The sequence below is a fragment of the Tyto alba genome, unplaced genomic scaffold (assembly GCF_018691265.1).
Source record: "Tyto alba isolate M040663 unplaced genomic scaffold, T.alba_DEE_v4.0 Super-Scaffold_9, whole genome shotgun sequence".
Lineage (NCBI taxonomy): Eukaryota > Metazoa > Chordata > Aves > Strigiformes > Tytonidae > Tyto > Tyto alba.
Window position 1 is genome coordinate 6,461,433 of NW_024881330.1, and position 19,782 is coordinate 6,481,214.

The window sequence follows — 19,782 nt, forward strand, 5'->3', positions numbered from 1 at the left end:
AGCTTTTAAAAAGTGACAGAAAAGCTACTTCTTGTGGCTCTATACCTGGCTCTTATTGGTCTTCTCCAAATGCAGCACATTAGCCAAATTACTTGCAGTACATCCTACCAATGCAAAGTGTGCCTGTGGAATTGGCAGAGATATTTCATAGCCCTTAACAACATTCCTCTACAAGCAGAGATAAAAACTCTTAAGATGTATAAAATCCTACAGTAATCTCTTTCTTTAAGAGATTTTTAAATCTATTGTATGTAGTGATTGACTAAAATGTCCGAGTTACATTTGCGTACAGAGAACTTGGAAGGGATAGATTAAATGATTTAGTTAATTGCCCACCCTGCTTGGCACAGATGGGTGCATATATACCAGTTATATTTATCTGGCAGGTGTTCCTTTCCTCTCTGTCCCTTGGACTTCTTGTTCCTTGTGCTGTTACTCAACCAAGGCTTATGGAAAAAAAATGGATAAATAAAAGAAATTAGTAAAATGCTTAAGCAGTCTGTACCAATATAACAGTGTGGAAGGTGCACAAGAGGCTTTGAATGTCTGACCTCTCCTACAGGTACTGCTGCATGCCTTGGCAGAAATGAAAGCTGAGATGGAGGAATTAAGACCATGGCAATTAAAGGTTTGCCTCACACTCAGAGTTCTTTGTTTACCCAAATACAGCATTTAGGTAACATGTAATTTATCAGTACCTGTGCAAAATGTTATTATTCTGATGTATGCCCTACTTCAGAGCATATCTACAAGGCAGGGAAGTGCCGTTGCCACATTTTTAAAGACTAGATGCCATAATATGTGATAGAGAAGTGACTGGGCCCATATGACTGAAGAAGTTTTGCCTGTGATGGGATTCAGAGCTGCCTCTTGAGCAGAGAGGAGGAAACTGCCATCTACCAAACTGACTTCATCTCACTGTAATATTCAAATAAGATCAAAGATATCAGCCAAAGACATTTAGAAACCCACTGTGAGCAGACACAAGTCCTGTGTTTCTCTTAAGCCACTTCTGCAAGCCAGTGGGTTACCAGAAATCTTCTGGAGCAAATGAAGAAGGATACATTCACATAGGATTTTAAAAGTTAGCTTTAGACACAAAGATGATGATGAATGGGACTTGTGGATAAATCCCCAGATGAGTTCTGATTTCAGCCAGGGGGCTGAGACCTCACTGTAGAGCATACGTACTATCTCAGTGTTACCTCCCTTGCTTTTATTTCCTCCTTTCTGTTGTCCAAGGATGCACATATCTCTGTAATTTAGTCAGACAGGTGCTGTGGCCACAGATTATGGCAGTCCAGGGGAAGTCTGAGAATTGCATGCAATTTGCCAGTTTGCAGCTACACAGCCGGCTCTGTCGGCTCATGTGGGCAAGAGTTTGACCTTGCTGTCTGTTTTGGGATGCCATTCTGGATGCCAGAACAGAACGTGCTGCACTTGGATGTTGTGGTTGTCCATAGCCTCTTCAGAGATGGAGAGTAATCTTACACCCTTCTGTCCATCAGTAAATGAAGCCAAAGGCTAGACACTGACTTCTGTCACCTGAAATTCTGGGAAGATTGCCATAACATAGTGTTTCATCGTCTTCTCTAGCTGTCAGCTTTATTGCTGCCTGACATAGCACTGTCCACCCAAGGCCCCCCAAAGTCAGAGAGTCCTCAGGTAGTCAAGCTGGAGAAGTGGCAGTGAAATTTCCATATTGTGTTCCCACTTCTGTCCCCAATTATGAGGTTTGGTATGTCTGTGTGTGTAAGTCATTTTAAATATCTGATGCCATTATGAAACACCTACATACTAGCCTCAGTGGGACATTATAAGACTTAATTAAATGTTTGCAAAGTATTCTGCCATGCTGAGATGAAAGGTGCTACAGAAGGTAAAATATTATTACAAATAAAAAGTCTATCACAATCTGGGAAATTAGGTGTCTGCATTAAAAAAAAAAAAAAAAATCTCTAATGTAGTCACTTTCTGTTGCACTCCTCAAACACAGTATAACTCATGATCTCTGAAGTTCTCCCCAAAGGCAGGTCCTTTGTTAACACAAGAAGCTGTCTCATGCAAAGCAAGTAAATTGTGAATTTAAGACCAATATGGAGCCAGAAGATGGGATTAATTCTACTTTATTTTTTTTTTAATTTGTTTGTTTTTTTTTTGTTTTGAATGCTTGCCTTGTTGTGGTCAAGGTCTGAGCTATTCACTTAACCTCTCTCTTTAGCCAGGGGAGGTAAATGAGTTGTTCTGACACAATTCCCCAGTCTGGTTTTGGCTCTTTCTTTGGAGAAATATGAGTTTTGTCCTAGATTGTTACTAGAAAAGTTTAGGCTTTTAGCTGTATTTGTATATCTATATTGTATATATATAAACAGTCTGTGCCTTGGAACATGCATCCAGTCAGCCAAAATGCTGTAGAAGTATTTCAGAATGAGTATAGAGCCCCTGTGTCATAAAGAAATCCTGTATATAACCATGATGAGTCTATCACTCTGCAATGTATCTGAAGTGCTACAGTATGTCAAAATATCTCCAATTAAGGTGAAATCTGGCACATACCGAGACCATGAAGCTAATCTTATCTCAGCCACTGAGTCTGAAAATGACTTGCACAGAATTTTTCCCCCACAACGTGAGGTGGACTTCAGTATGCTGTTCAGATAGTGTGGGATTTTTTTTCTGCAGATGGAGATCTTCAGTTGTTGTATAGCATATCAGCAGTCTGTTCAGCTTGCTAAGCATGAGACCCATGGATTCTGCTTGTTTATTCACTTCCCATGCTGTTACTTGTTTTCCATTTGATATCCTTCTCTGGGTAAAGCAACTAGCACTTATATGTCACTAAGTAGTAGCCATAAAGGAAATCAGCTATGCTTGTCTCTGCTATCTCTAGAGGGGAGCAATCCTAGAGGCAAAAAAAAAGATGGTGTGAATCATCTATAAGAAAAAAATAATATTCCCATCTCCTTCTGCCCAGTCTCCAGGCATCATTTGTACTCCAGCACAATCACAGCCATTGGGAAAACTCTAGATATTATTACCACTCTTGTTTTTATTAGCACAAATCTGGAGTTAAAGCCGTATGTGAGTGTTATTTGTCAAAGAGAACAGGACAGGAGCATCACTATAGAACACTAGGGCAGATAAACTGAGGATCATTTGAGGCATATCTCGTGTTGTTTTTCTGCAACAGTAAAGTTTGTTTTGATCTTCAATAACTTTAAGGTACAGAAGTGTGCTGGGTGTCTGTGGCACATTTTTTTTGGTAGCGGGGGAGAGGGCTACAGCAGTGCCCCTTGTGAGAAGCTTCTTGAAAGCTCCCTCAGCTCCAAGTTGGACCCGACTCTGGCCAGGGATGAGCCAATCAGCTGCAACTCTGCGATAATTTATTTAAGAAGAAGAACCTGAGAAGAGGTGGAGACTTGTGAGGAGGAGTTATAAGAAGGGCAAACACTGAGGTCAGTGGAAGGAAGGAGAAGGACAGGTGGGAGTTGTGCTGGAGCAGAGACCCCTGTATCCTGTGGTGAGATGGCAGTGGATGCCCACCCTGCCACACATGGATGTCCATAGTAGAGTAGAGGCCAACCTGAAGCCTAAGGAGAAGGCCACTCTAGGACAGGCAACTGAGCTTAAAGTAGGCTGGGACCCTGAAGGGAGAAGTGGACCCCCGCTGTTGTGGTTTAGTGCTGGGAGGACTGTAACACGCAGGGTGACCCATGCCAGAGCAGCATGGGAACGGCTGCAGCCCATGGGGAGGACTCATGCTGGAGAAGGCTTGTGGAGAACTGCCTGCAGTGAGAGAGGAGCTGTGTGGAGGAGGGGAAGAATGTGCAGCGTTCATCCCACCTCCTGAGAAAGAAGGAGTGGTGAGCTGACTGAAACTCCCATCCCCTGCCCCCTGTGTCACTGAGGGAGGAGGTAGAGAGATCGGGGGCAGAGCTGAGCAGGGGAAGAAGGGAGGGGTGGGGGGAGGTGGCTTTTGGATGTGGTGGTGCTTCTCACTGTCCCTGCCTTGTTTAAGTGTTCTTTGTTAGTATTTGAATTAAAGTGATGTTTTCTTTTTCTTCCCCTAACAAGTTTGCCTTCTGTCTGTAACCATAATGGGTGATCTTCTCCTCCCAGTCCTTACATGGATTCTTTGAGATATTTCTGCTCCATATTCCCCTTCCCATCTGATGGGGGAGGGAGTGAGTGGCTGTGTGGTGTTCAGTTGCCCTCTCAGCCTAAACCATGACAAGATGCCAACAGGTGCATGTTGATTAGAAGGAATTAATGGAAACATCAGTGCATAAAATAATTTCCTGGGAAAACATCCCTTTTTTCGTCTCCAGGGGAAGCTGTTGCAGAGCTAACAGGTGACAGTGAGGAAGGTGAAAGTGGTGCTTGAAGACCAGAGTGGTTGGAGTATTGGTGGGAAGAGATAATGGCTAAATGTTGGGGCCTGTTAGAGAGAAATGGACTTGGGCCAGTTGGTAGAGGCAGAAAAGCGTTGAGATCTGACATATAAGCAGCGATCGGTGATCTTTCATCTCATGTTTGTCCAGCATAGCCTACTTGAAGGAGACTTGATTTTAATGGGAAATCTTCCTGATGTTTACTGAAATTGAGCTTATTAAATTAATTCTAATTGTGTTTAATTAGAACTTCAAAATGATCTGCTGTTGTTGGCTCTATCAGTCCTGAACACTTTTATAGGACAATAAAGATACAAGAGCAATTAATTTATGCACTAATGTAGAAGCTGTAAATATTTTCAGTGCAAAGTATCTTAAATAGCACTTATAGCATTGTTCTTTGCTGTTACTCAAATAAAAAGATTATGATTCATCTGAATAAGTGTTAAAAGGATTTTAGCTTTTGGAAGTATTTGGAGCCATGGTGATTTGTTCTTCTACCCTGGACTTAATTTTCCTCTTTCTTCACTAATGCGTGTACCCAGTTGTTAAGTCAAGAAATCTTGCCTGTAAGTTGTAGGCAGGGATGGGTCAATAGGTCTGCTTGCTCCTTCCTGCTTTCTTCCTGTTCTACCACTATTGTTGCTTTAATTTCTCCAGGAAGGAGGTGGGACTGGGACTGGGGATGATTGTGAAATTATAGCTGTGCCGTGTGTTCTCATACAGCTCTCCAACCTCTTCTCAGCCAGTTATCCACTCCACAGTTAGAGCCAGCCCAAATTGACTAGAAGTTACTCATAGCCTAGCTAATCAGGTCAGTTGGTGGTACTTGTAGCTCAAATCTTTCTGTTCCTCACCCCAGATCTCCATTGGGTTTGAGTATCACCTATGTGTTTTAGAGGTGAGAAGAGAACAAAGTGTGAGGAGAGTTGGGGAGAAAATTTAGGTCAGGAGATAAACCTGATTCAGCAGAGATGATGGGAGTAATTGGGATGGATAAACCTCAGACTGATGGGAATAATGGAGTATCAGGAAGGTTTGCTCTAAAAAAACCTTAAAACCACTTGACGTTTTCCTATCTGGGATGTAGAAATATTTCAGTGGTGTTTACCATGTGTGGTTCTAAAACATAGATGAATCTTTCTGTGAGAAATGCATAAGTAGACGTATTTTTCTTCTGATCTGAGTGTTTGTAGAAAGCAATCTTTTTTGTGATAGATGAAGTAAATAAAATTTTAAAGCTCTTTGACTCCTTCATTTTAATGAGGTTTTTTCTAAATTTCTTTCCTATTTGTGTTCAAGTCAGCATCCCTATACACTAACTGAAGAATGCTTTGTAAAGAGATGAATCCTATGAAAATGCTTTCCATTGTGCATTGTGCATCCTGAAATTCAAGAACAACTTGAGAGTTCATTAGTAACAGAGATCAACTAGTGAAAGATGAACATAACCACGTTGAAAAGGGATAAAAATCAGTGAATGCAGAGATATATATGGTTTTCTGTGGGAAATTTTTTTAGAAACAGCTATGTTCAAATGTTATCATTTCAGAGTTGTCAATCTGAAGTGTTAAAAACTCACAGAGATAAATTATATTATGTTCTTTTTCTGTCTTATTTTTTAGGGATTACATTTGAAAGACTTTTCTATAACAGTAAGGATTAAATATGCTATATGATACCTGAATTTTCACTTCAGACCTCTGTTACTGCAGTGGGATAATTTGAGAAAACCAGCAAATGTTGTCAGGCCCAAAATGAAAATGGCAAGTCAGTAATAGTAGTACTGCAAAATTCCTTTGGATTTCAAGAGAACAATTGCTAAATAAATCTAAACTATGTTTCATCAATGTTAACTGCTAGTGATGTGAAAAGATGTGCAAGAAAAAAAAAGGCAATGAAGCAGTGTCATAAAAAAAGATGACTTTATTGTGAAGATTAAGGCTGACTTGCATGTTGTGTAGAGGTGCATCAGTTATCCAGCATTTTAAGTTCTAGGCTGTCTACCTTCTGTACCTTGGAAATTTTAATCTGTGGGATTTGGACAGAACAACTAGTCTTAATTATTACTCACCAGTGGACTGCAGATCTGCACAATCATAGCACTGACAGTTAAGTAAACAAAGGATGTAATATGTACCAGGGATATTCTGTAAGCAAAGAGTAGAAGAATAGCTCTCAAATTGAGTACATGCATATACAGCCATGTGACCTGGAGACCAGATGGATGGAAGCTCACAACTACTTCATAGCAATGACCAACACACATGTTTAGCCTGTGGTGAGTGGAAGGAAGCTCAACCTGCATTTAAATAGCAATAATTACTATAGATTTATTATGGTAGTAAATCAAGTCAAAAGCTTAATCTTTGGTTCTACATATGGCTATGTGAACAAGTTACCATGATGTAGGCAGTCTTCTACATGAAATTTATAATCATGATAAAGACACCAGTACAGACTTTAATAAAAACTAAAAAAAAACAACTTTAACAGCTGTGCTTTTTTAATAGCTTCAGATTTATACTACTTTGACATGTCTATCTAATCTTTTCCAGGCATCCTTTTATAGTAAATGTCTCAATAATGGAAGATGGTATCCACATTCTTATTACTGCTATGAAGATATAATGTATAATCAATATGATGTACAGCAAAAGAAAACCAATTGTTAGCCAATATGTTAATGGAAAAAAATGGCTAGAAATATGGAGATTGCACTTGGCCATTTATTTTGTGTGATTAAATTCCAGTCGATCATGTGGGGCATCCTTCAGAGTTTCTCTAGAGAAAAGTGATTGGGTTAAAAAAAGGCACAATGGCTCAGGAGGCTTAATAGCTTATTGTCAGTCATTCATGACTTAAAACCAGTCTCATTTATGAGTAAGGAAAAGGTTTTAATGTCTTATGTCTTTGAGGAGGAAGGATATGTTTCAGCTCCAGAACAAGTCCTGAAGAGCCCCAAACACTTGATCCCCTTGTTTTTATTAAATGGTTTGTTGGGAGGAAGTCATTAGTACAGTTACAACATTCTTCTTAACAATATTATTATGAAAAGCCCAAAGACTAAGGAAAATGCTAGCCAAATGACTTTTAAAGAGCTTATCTCTCAAAGTTGCCTGTAATCACTTTTCTGCATTCAGTTCCTTTAGAACAGTGTTTTTGTGTTAGTTAACATATGTCTGTTTGGGAATGAACTTGGAGAAGCCTCAAAAGGTCACTTGGAGTAGGATGTGTATTATGTGAGGAATTTGGGAGCGAGGTACTGCCTGTCCATGTTGGGATTCACCTTACAACTGTTTTCCTGTACAGCTCAAGAGCTGCAGGGGACAAAAGCAGGTTGTCTGGGAGAAATTTGCTTTTGCCATAGCAGCCACAAGGAGGACACAGTTTCCATGGCTATTCAATGCATTGTATCTGAAAACAGTAAGGACTTTTACTTGTTTCTACCTGCATCAGAACTAAAAATGGCTTTTCTCCATTTCTGGGTCCTGATTGATATCATTAAGCTGTAGGATGTATGCTTAGAGAAATAACCATTGGCTTAACCTCATCCTCAGACTACTAGCTTGTGTGTGATATACTCTATCACCCTAAAGAAACATCTTTGTGGGGGGAAATCTTGTAAAAGGATTCATATCTCCAAGTTGTTCTTGCACATTTTTTTCTGCTGTGTTGCTCTTTCAGGGGCTCCTTTTCTTCTGTATCTCAAAGAGTATCTCAAAGATCTTGAGAAAGTTAGTTCTGGCTGCATCGTGTTCAGCACCTTGCCACAGGCAATAATCGTGTGGTAGCCTGAAATTCAGAAATGTGTCATGCACCAGTCTAACATATCTCAATATCTTGGGAGCTCCCGGTTTGTGTGTGGGATAAAAACCATCACCAACATGGGATTGTATCATCATAAATTTGTGTTGCAAGAATTCATTTTAATAGTCCACATGTGTCTTAGCACAAGGCTATATGCAAAACAAAAAGAGTTCTTGACAAATTTAATTTAAAAAAAAATAAAGAAGAAAAGAAAAACCCTGTTTTTCACAAATTTAGAGAACTTACTAGTCACCTTGATGTAGAGTTTATTAATCTTTTCCATTGTAACTATAAAATCAGTTTCCTCCTTGAACCAAAACACACTCTCACAGGTGAAAAAGCATAAGCTTTAACAATATGAGAAAATTAATTTCTTATTGCTATCTGCCTCTGGGATGTGAAAAAGAAAGAGGTTGATGCTGTATGGGCTGTGCCTTTGTAATTTAGTTGATCCTGCTATGATAAAGTCCCACATCTGAAATAGTAACCGTCAACAGTTCCTCTGCAATAATATAGATGAAAAGGAGGGTGAGCAGAAGAAATACAAAGCCAAAAGAAAAAATAAAATGCAGGAATTTGAATTGTAGTACTGCATGCCAGCTTCAAGGACAAATTAAATCTTCTCTGTTTTCATGTCCACTGCTGATTTTTCTACCTTCACGAGCGTTTCATAGAAAAGATGGTCCAGTGCTGTGTGGAAAAGCCTATCTACTCAGAAAACAGGAAATTGACTCATTTATGTGTCATGGGCTTCCATCATGACCTATGGCCTGTCACTTGGGCCCTCTTGCTGAGGACCTTGACTTAGTTTCCTTTAACCACAGAACTAGATTTCAACAGTAGATATGTGACAGTCTTCTTTATTCAGTGAACAGCAAGCCCAGGTGTCCATGGTTAACCAGGACACCGAGAGATGCAACTGCCCAGAATTGGCCAGGTGAGAGATTGTAGTGCAGATCCCTGTTATGTGCATTTAAACATGTCCCTTTACATTTAAGTATGTCTCTGATATATGTGGCAGCTGGTTCTGCTGTTGATTAGCCACTCCAGGTTGATAGCTCAACACCATGATACAGAATCATGGAATGGTTTAGGTTGGAAAGGACCTTTAAAGGTCATCTAGTCCAACCTCCCTGCAATGAGCAGGGACACCTTCAACTAGATTAAAATACAATTATTTTTCTCTCTAAAACTGAACATTTATTCTAGAATGGATTTTTTTTTAAAAGATTATTTTATAACCCCATAAAGCTTAAAAGGAAAGTTCTTAGAAAGCAAAAATAAAACAAAAGGACCAAAAAATGTATTTTCCTCTTCCATGTAATATGAACTGAGTTTTGAGACTGCCATCCTCTGTTTCAGTTGGTACCCTGACTCTGTACATCACAGAGGGAGAGAGTTACCACAGGCATCAAAGATTGTCCGACTGTTGTGAGAGATGTTGGGCACTGAGATTTGAAAAAGAAGAAATCTCATTCTTGTCTAGGAAAGTGGGTGGTGTTTTGGTCAAAGACAGGGCAAGATCTTGTAACAAGTCTGAACTCTAATATCACCTCCTGAAGATGCTGATCTATCTTTATTGTTTCTGAAAATTGCCTCACAAACTGAGAGGAAAGGACTGTGAACATTTATTCTATAAAGCTCTTTGTAGGAAACACAAGACTCAGTTGGCCCAGATGCAATTTTAAATAGTGTCAGTATCATATCTCTTAGAACATGTTTGACCTAGTTCAATTACAGTTTAAAGAACTCAAAGGTATGAGCACACTAAGGAAAAAGGGTTTTCCCTGCTGCACTAAGTGAAAGGGTCTAACGTCACAGAGTAGCTCAGAATAGGTGATTGCATTGTTCCCTCTGGTCTTATCTTGGAAACCACAAATCTCTGCAGTGGGAGATCTGTGACCTTTGCTAAACTTTGTAATTCTCCTCTCTTAGCTTTAGCCTGAGAGTAGCTACACTGCCATATTTGTTAATATTACACTTAATTCCCCTCAAAAACCTAAGTCTGTGTCAACTAAGATTACATTTTTAACAGAACAGATTGCAGGATTCCTTTTATTTATTGATGTAAAGGATAAAAATGCAACCTTTGTTAATCCAAGTACACTAAACTTTAATATTAATATGTGAATATTTGCATGATGGTTGACTTTACTGTCTATCAGGTCTGTGTGCCAAGCACTGAAAATGTGTGCTTTCCAGCAGGTCTAGGTTAGAAGATAACTGCAGCAGGAACCACTTCTGCCTAAACTGGAAAGCATTTGAGCTTTCTGAGAGTGCAGTGCCTCCTCTGGGGAAGAGTGGGAGCTGGGAGGTATCCCAAGGCTTAGCCCCATAGGTTTGGGCATCACAGGAAATCTTTGGTGCCTTAGGCTTTGCAGTGGTCACAGTGACTGTGGGATCCTGTCTAAAGTGTCTCCAGCTGGAGCTCACAAAGACCTGAGAACTCTGTGCCTGAAAAAGGAGGCTTCCAAGATGAATGGCCCTCAAAAATGATATAGTGTGTTTCCTGAGTAAAATGAAATATGAAATTAAATAAAAATGAAATAGCAATATATATTGTTAAATTGACACTAGAATTGACTGAGGGTAGAATTCATGGCTGAGCACTGTGATTTAAACACATCTCCATTTTGGGCTCCCTCTGCTCAAGAGAACGTTTCTACTTTAACTAGGAAAAAAATATTGAACAGTATTATTTGTTTCTTTTGCTGGAAGTACCTTTCTTAATTTATTTTTAACCAGTTGGTGCCAGATATTTTCCCTCTGTAAAGATTGTATGAGGCGATAAATATCTGCCATGCAGACAGTCAACTCAGCCAAGGCTGTTGATTTATTTTAAACAGCTTTGATTTTTTTTTTTTTCTTCAAGATTTACTCTGTAGTAGGAGATGACACTGTTGTCTTGTGACATTAATGTTCTTCTCTTCCAGTGACACAGCCTGTTAATTAAAGAAAGGAGATAAATTAAAAACTAGGTGGCAATCTATGAATCTTCATTTAAAAAGATTACTTTTCTTTGTATTGGGCTTTAGCACTTTTATTTCACTACAGAAATAAAAAGAAATATGGGTGGTGTTTTTTATAATTTTTGATAGCCAAGTTTTAATACTACTAATGTTGCAGTAGTGTTTGAATCATTTAACATCTCAGCACCTTTTATTTACTTATGTGCTTTTTAGATTTTTTCTCACTTTGAAATTTCTAGATGTTGATAGATATTTCTTTTGTTTTTCATGATTGGTTTTCTGAACCTGTCTGATTTGTGGGTTTTTTCTTTTTCCTCAGATTGAGGGTGTATAGTTGTGTCAGGACCAAGGAATATTATTTACTGCTCAGTGACCCTTTGGGCCAGGGGAAGATGTGCCCATTTTAGACTATACTTGACCAGAAGTATGAGAGTTGTGACAGGAGGATCAAATATGGCAGTAGTGAACCAGAAATCATTGCTGCCTTGACTCATTCCTCCTTTAGGCTTGCTTCAAAGCCAGAATTTTGGTTAGCCTACCTCTTGGTCAAAGCATAGTAAAGGGTGTTTGCAATTAGGAGAAGGCACAGAGAGAAGGCTTCTTGGCCTACTATAAAGACTTAGTTGTGTGGACAATTTTCTGGGTGGACTGTAACTTTTTTTTCAACATCCTCAATTCAGACAACTTTGGCGTGCACACTGAAACTCTCCAAGAGGGATGTAGGCAATTTAAAGAGTACACAGCAATTATTTGTTGGCTAATATACAGCGTAGATATCTAAGTTTAATGATCTAGCATTTTAAACATTAATATGTTCACCACAGTGTTTCTTTTGGCAAGACACTCATCAATCAGATCAGAAAGGGCTTATCTCCATTGCTCCCTGGAACAGACTGATCCCTGATGCTGCTGAGCTGCCATCTTCTGTTTGCCTGGGTTTTTTTAATTAGGGACTCATACCTTCTTCGTGTCAGTATTTTTTCCCTCTTGAATGCTGGAACTGCTAGTTAATACATCTCTGCTACTACTTTCCTGTCTTTGTTTTCACTTTTCTGGTTTTGCAGTTTTAACTCCTGAGTGTTGTCACCCTGAGGATGGACATGTTCACCACCAGCGTCCAACAACAGTTTTATTAAGAAAACAGAGTCAGTGTTATGCAGCTGTTCTGCATTTAGCTGTGTCTTGGCTCACAAACAGCTGAGACCTTCAGCCAAGGGAAATCAGAGTTGTCAGGAAATAAGGGAAAACTGGACACTTACAGTGGGTAAGCCTCTACTGGATGTATCTCCAGCCTGTAGCAGGTTTTACTTTGAAGCACTCAAGAATAGGTTATGGACAAATTTATAGCGTGCTACTACTGGAGGTGGAAATGACAATACTTGGTCAGTGAAGTCTAATTTATTGTATCCTTTCATGTATGTAGACTGCTTTATAGTCCATTCTTACCATGATCAATTTGTTGATTTGCTATCAGACTGATTTAGGGATGTACCTATAATATTCTATGATCCATTTGAGCTTCTTCTGTTCATTTCAGTACTCTTTGAAATTGGACCTTAAAGGGTTCAGAATTAGTTTTCAGTTGAAAGGGTAATGTTCAACTTGTGTTTTTCTCCTATACTGTCTGTCTTCTTGACTGCAAGCTAAAATGTTTTTTGCGTTATGCCTGGAATAAATACTATGCATCTTATCGCTGTGTGCAAAAATCATTGCTGCTTTGCTGACTTGGATTTATGCTCAGAGTTACTGTATTGATTGTCTAAGATGTTATCTGATTTGTTCTCTGAAATTACACTGTGCAAAACCCAAACAGAACTTGTCTCCATCTGAAGGCTGATCTCTGAATGTGTGCCTCTCCTCTCTTTCAGTGTTTCAGTTTAACACCGTTTAAGTAGGAAGGGGCCCACAGTGCAACGTGTAAAGCAACCATGCAGATATACTGCCTGGTAAAACAGCAGTCCGATTACATCCTGAACTTTCTTTTTAATTTTGTTTCTTTTTATTTTCATAATCTTGACCTTCCTTTAACTTCAGTTGTGGTTCCTGGACCCTAATGTGAACAGCAATTTACTACCTGATTCTTGATTGTTCCTATGGCTGTTTTAGTCTAGAAAACTATGTCCAGTGTAGTGTGAGTTAGAGGGGGGACAGGATTGCTACAGTGCTGTAATAGTGGGACCCTTGGCTTCCAGAAACCAGCTTGTGTCAACTCCAAAGCAGCCAGTGGTAGGCCAAGGAACATCATTTGCACAGTAAGAAACAGATGTTTCATTACTTGTAATTCTATTTCTGCATGTCAAATTTTAACAGCAAATTTTGTGACTTTGCACCAGTCTGGTTAGTTGGCAAGAGGCTTAGTGCTACCACATTTTACTGCTAAAATTAAAATCGTTTTCATCACTGCCTTGAGTCGACAAGGTCTTAACAGGAGTGGAGGACCCAGAGCTGTGGAATGGAAGGTAGAGTTTCTACAGCAGAGAGCTGATGAGTTAATATATGCACAGGTTGCGTTATTTTTCCAAGAAAGTCATGAGGAAGCACACCCTTACTAAAGCTCTTGCTGACTTCCTTGTTTCTGCCCTTGTCTGACCCCACACACATCTGAGGACATGTCAGGAGCTTCCTGCAGGGAAGCGGGAGTGTGTCTGCAGCTAGAGAATTTTTGTGAAACTAATCAAGGTGAAATAATTCAACCTTTCCGTAATTCAGGGGCTGCCTTGCAGGTTCTGATAGGGTGCACAGTGCTGGCTGGACTAGTACCTTTAGATGTGTCAAGGTAATTTGACCTTCCATTAATGAAATCCCTACATACTTCTGGAGGCAGATGGAAGACATGAACCAGGTCTTGGAGGTGGTGCCCTAAGGCTGATGAACAGTTTATGATCCCTCTGTTGAACACTGGGAAAATGAGAATCTTTTGTTCCTTGTGGATTGGACACAAGATGTTTAAGGACTGGACAAATGCAGATTGAACTAGTCTTTTCTAACATGAAAGATATATTTAGAAAGGGGTCAAAGAGTGTTTTACTATGTTGTGCATCCTGCAAAATCATCCACAGATGGGATATTTTGATGAAGCAGCTGTCCCATCCAAATGTAGCTGAAGCAGTTGGTTGGTTCCCACTGAGACCAGAGAGACACTTGGCAGGATTCTAACAAAATGTTAATGTTTTGTGAATGTATCTGCCAGGCAGCCATTTGAACTGTCACTGTTCTCTGCTACACACTGCAGCACGTCAAGGACAGGGCCACGGGCACTGAATTTCAAGGCATTTATCAGAGCTGTCCTCTTGGTACCATCTCAAAACAGACTACGTGCCAGCAGCCAAGTTTTGTTCAAAGGGGATGTCCAACTGCATTACTGTCAGCATCTTTGCAGCATTATGGACTAGCTGTGCTTCTCCCTGGGTGATTCCTAAGCCATCATCATAGGAGCAGGTTTACTCATTGGAGAACAGGGACACCTCATGATTTTTATTTATTTTTCTTTATTTATTGTTAAGTTTTAAGTGACCTTTAAATCAGGATGATGTACTTATTGGGCAGCACTGATTCAGAGGAGAGAAGCAGAACAGTGTCAGACAGACTTCACTGGGCTGTGCTGTATAGATATTAAAAGACTGGATCGCAGCATCAACTTAGACATGGTGAATGGATTCATCTAGGAGGAGTGGAGTGGTGGAGCGGACTGTTCATCCTTAAATTAGGCACAGAATTTGATGAAGCTCTTCATGACACCCAAATTAGAATCATTGTGGGTGTGTGTCTTGACAGGTTGTCCCTGCTGAAGATGTTACTGCACCACTGTCATCCACAAAGACTGAAAATAGGTAGAAAACCTGGAGAATAACTGTATTTTTAAAAAATGACTAAAATGTCTTAAAGGCTGGGAGAAGACCGTGCTGGTCAGATGGTGTCATGTGCTGCAAGCATGCAGAATTCGGGCACTTTTGAAGTGTGATTCCTTGGTTGTAGTTTAACAGAAGTTCATGTAGATGTGTCTCCAGTTGCAGTCCATTGTATGCTCTAATCCATGCCGTATCCTCCAGTGTCCTACAAGGTATTTTAACATTTAGTTTTGGTATGAAAAGTTCCTACAGTTCCTGGAAATGAAACTAACCTTGATGCTAACCTGTGTTCTTTTTAGCTGAACCCTCTGTTACAACCTGGACTGGGAGCACAGGGAGGTGTAAAGGTTCTGTGATCTCCTTGGGTTAAATTAAGGTGAAACGGCACCAAATGAATGGTTAAAATGTTTTACTTGTGGTAGAAACAACTCAACTTGTAAAAGTATAGTAAGCAATATGGTCTCTTATTGATAAATCTATAAGAAAGAAAATGAAAGAAAAGGAGAGGAAGAGAGAGAAAAAAAAAAAAGTCTGGTTCACCACCCAGGTTCCAGTGTTGTCTCAGGTCTGGTTATCTTAGGTGGTAGGTGCACACATAGCAGTCTTCTGTTGCCTTTTAAGTTCATCTTATCAGCTTATTAACATACTAGACAATGAGAGTATCTAAGGAATTTGGTATTACAGCAGCAAGGAAGTAAAATCATGCATCATTCAATACACACTACGCTTCCCTGGGCATCATTTCTTAGACTAATCACAAAGGGCCCAACTTGTCCTCGAGGCTTTCTGTGTGATGAATGTTTGAGACATCAATTCCTTTAGTTCTTTATACCCTCTAAAACAGCATTACTGCATGGGACCATAGCTCTTTTTTAAGTACATAACAATTATGATTGTAATAATAATGTTGACTACTACTTACAAAGGGACACTTTTTGTTGCTGTTGTTGTGGACATTGCTTCAAAGGTAGAATGTCTAAGGTAAAGTAAATGTGGACAGAAAAGCAGAAGCTTTGCAATGGCTGAGCAGCTGATTTTTGATAGAATAATTGTTTACTTTTTCTGAAAATTAGACTTATATGTATTATAATTGAAGTATTCCATATGGGGTTTTATGCACCTTTGTTGAAGGTATACTCAGGAAACTGAAATGACTGCAATACCAAGACTAACATACCTTCAGTAGTTACTAATGCCACTATAATAAACCTCTTTTTAAACTGATGTTTGAATACAAGTAAGCAACAGCAGAATGTAAACTTAATGGTGAATTTATCATAAAACCTTTCACTTCCATGAAGAACAAGAGCAGTGCTAGGAAAAATTAAAATTATATGAGTCTTCAGAGATTATGTGAATATATCAGTCTGCATATTGCCTACTATACTTCTGTGATTTACCTTTGTCACTTAATACATTGAACATCATTTGACGTAATTAATAAAGTAACTTTATCTTATTCACTCCCTATCTTCACAAACAATCCTTGCAGTGTCATATAAATTATCAGTATAATATGAAACGAAAACAAACAGACACATAACATGAAAAGTTTGGGTGTGTATCTTATGAGATATAAGTAGCAAAATAGGAAAAATATAAGCCTAATTTTTTCAATTTAAAAAGAGACTAGAAAATGCTTCTTTGTGGGTTTGTTGCTAATGCAGAAACACCTCTCTGAAGGTCAAAATGCTGAGAGTTTCAGGGTGTTTATTTAGAAACATAAACATGTATTTATTTTAAAATAAAACACGGGTCTCCTTTGACACAAAGTCATCAAGTCTGCTGTGTGTCTGGATTTCATTTTCAATTGAAACCAGTCCAGATTATAATATAGCAATGTTTATGTCCTGGGTTGAGTGAGTGGTGGAGTTTTTTGGTGGCAGGGGAGGGGGCTATCGGGGCAGCCCCCTGTAAGAAGCTTCTCAAAGCTCCCCCAGCTCCATGTCAGCTCCACTTCTGTTTGGGAAATTGAGCCAATCGGCTGCGCCTCTGCGATAATGTATTTAAGAAGGGACGTGGTGGCGGGCAGTCGGACTTGTGAGGAGGAATTGCTGCAGCTGCCTGAACACCAAGGTCAGTGGAGGAACGGAGGAAGAAAGGAGGGGGGAGTTGTGCCGGAGCAGAGACCCCCCTGTATCCTGTGGTGAGATGGCAGGTCAGCCCCCCCCTGCCACCCATGAAGATCTACGGTGGAGCAGACATTGATTTACAGCCTGTTGTTCCTGCTCAGATGATCAAGGTTCTGTGCCCGAAGAAGGCCGGGGTCTCATGGGAAAAGGTAGCCCCGCTGCTGTAATTCAGTGCTGGGAGGATTGCAGCATGCGGGGGTGTCCCACGCCGGAGCAGCTCGGGAAGGGCTGCAGCCGTGGGAGGGAATCCAGTCGGAGGAAGTTAGTGACCCATGACGGAGCAGTGTGGGGAACGCTGCGGCCCATGGGAGGAATTCAAGTCGGAGAAAGTTTGTGGAGGACTGTCTCCTGTGAGAGGGGGACCACGATGGAGCAGGGGGTAACAAGTTTTGGACACTCCCCTCACCGAACATGAAGGAAGTGGCAGCACTGACTGCACCCCCCATTCCCTGCCCCTGCGCCACTGGGGGAGGAGTAGAGGTATTGGGAGCAGAGCTGAGCCCGGGCAGAAGGGAGGGGTGGGGGGAAGGTGTTCTCAAGATGTGGCAATGCTTCTCACTGTCCTACTCTGTTATGTGTTGTTAGTGTCTGTAATAAATGTATGTTCTTTTTTTTTCTTCCCCTAACGAGTCTGCCTTTTGCTCGTGATCATAAAAGGGGGATTTTTTCCCCATCCCAGTCCTATCTTGAACCCCAAGCCTGGCTCTCTGTCCCTTCTCATTGCCGGAGGGGAAGGGAGAGAGAGGTGCTGCATTGTGGTTGGCTGCCAATCAGGCCTAAAGCATGACAGTTTGAAAAATGTGTGTTTCTGTGAAATTTATGATGTTTTTAATTAAGAAGATAGATAGGTATATGCTGCCAGAAGGTTCCTGGGGGAAAGCAAAGAGTGGGTTATGATGACAATGATTCAGGAAAGTGCAGTGAAGAAAGGCAGACAGGTTCATGTCTATAGCAGCAGAAGGTCATGGAAGGCGAAGATAAGAAGGAGATTCAGGCAAAAGGAAAATAATAAAAGTCACTGAAGAGTTTGGATGACAAATACTAATCTTTGTGCAAGAGAGATGTTTCTTTCCTAAATGATAATGAGAATAGAATGAAGACCTCAGAATGAAGCAAAAGCTGCACTAGCCGCAGTGATGGAGAAAAGTTGGACAAATGCTTGAGGTGGACAGTCCATGTTGCTAGATGCTGCAAAAGAAAAAATCAAAGAATTCAAATATGCCTCTGACACTTAGAAAGGAACAGAGGATGTTCCACTGTGGCTGTAGAAGAAAAATGATAATCAATTAACAGATATCTTTAAGGGAGGAAAAGGCTATTAAGGTACCAATGTTAATTTAATTCATAGAGCTGCCCTTGATCCTAATCAACAACTGCTGTATCTTGTTCTAAATTGAAGTACACACCTTAGATGGAGATGTAAACTGATGATGAAAGAATGATGGAGAAAACAATTGAGGCCTATTTTTTTTTTTTTTAATTTTTATTTTTTATACTATCTTGTTGGAAAATACTACTGAAAATAGTATTAGATTTCTCTGACTTTGTCACAAGGTTAGAAATTAATCTGCCAGACATGAAGGTTGTTATAGTTGGCTGCTGGATGGCCTGCAGGGAGATGTGAATGCAAAATCAGGCAGAGGCCAGTTGATCTTTTGGGAATTGCCAGGTTTGGGAGACAGAAACAAATGCTGAGTCAGTGTTTGTCATCAGAGGAAAGCCCATACATGTCAAAGGGGTGAACTGACCACAGGTCCTGGAGGGACATGACCAGTGGTGACTGTTCAAGAAGGTACAGGAGTTGTAACACAAAACAACTGAATGAGGGCTCAGTGCAATAACAGAAAGAATAGGGGATACTTTGTCACAACAGATGAATAAGACCATATCCAGCAGCAAATGGGTGCACTGTAAACACATCATGATCATTTTCAATGGAAACAAAAGAAAACAGACTGCAAGGGTGCTGCTGAATTGCTAAATAAAACAAGTCAGGCACTGGTCTTCCAGCCCAGAGGTCAAATGGCAAGGCATTGCTTGTATCCACATGACTAAACTCCCTCTTCTCCCCTTCCCTCAGCCCACAGTGCCTTCAGGGAATTGTCCCTGGCAAGTTCGCTTCTTAAACCTGCCTGAAAGGCTGTTAATTGACATTTTAACTACATCAGTATGAGTGTGCTAACAATTAAAAGCCATGAATGTTAACATTTGAGTCCATGCCATAGCCCTGTTTCTATGTACTAACACATCTCTCACCCAAGAAAACAGTGATGAGGCCATTAAAAATGTAAAACAGACTGTGCATCAAAGTCTGAATGCATGAAGAGGGACTCATGGGTCCAAAGATGGGGGGTGAAAAGTATGTTCCTTCTGTACTTGGGAGACAGACATTGAATAAAGAGGACAGAATTAAGCTGAAAATGAACCAGTCAGAAACCCTAGAGTGATGGGGTCGAGAGGGTGAGCCAAAGAGATAGAGATCAAGAGCAGGGAGGGACAGCTCTGAGTCAGCAGCACTGGAAGGAAATAAAGTGAATTTCTCTCTCATGGCCTGGGGTCCTTTTATATCATTTCTCTGCAGTGCTAGCAGCAGCAATATTTGCTGTAGCAGATGTGGATTTAATTAATATGC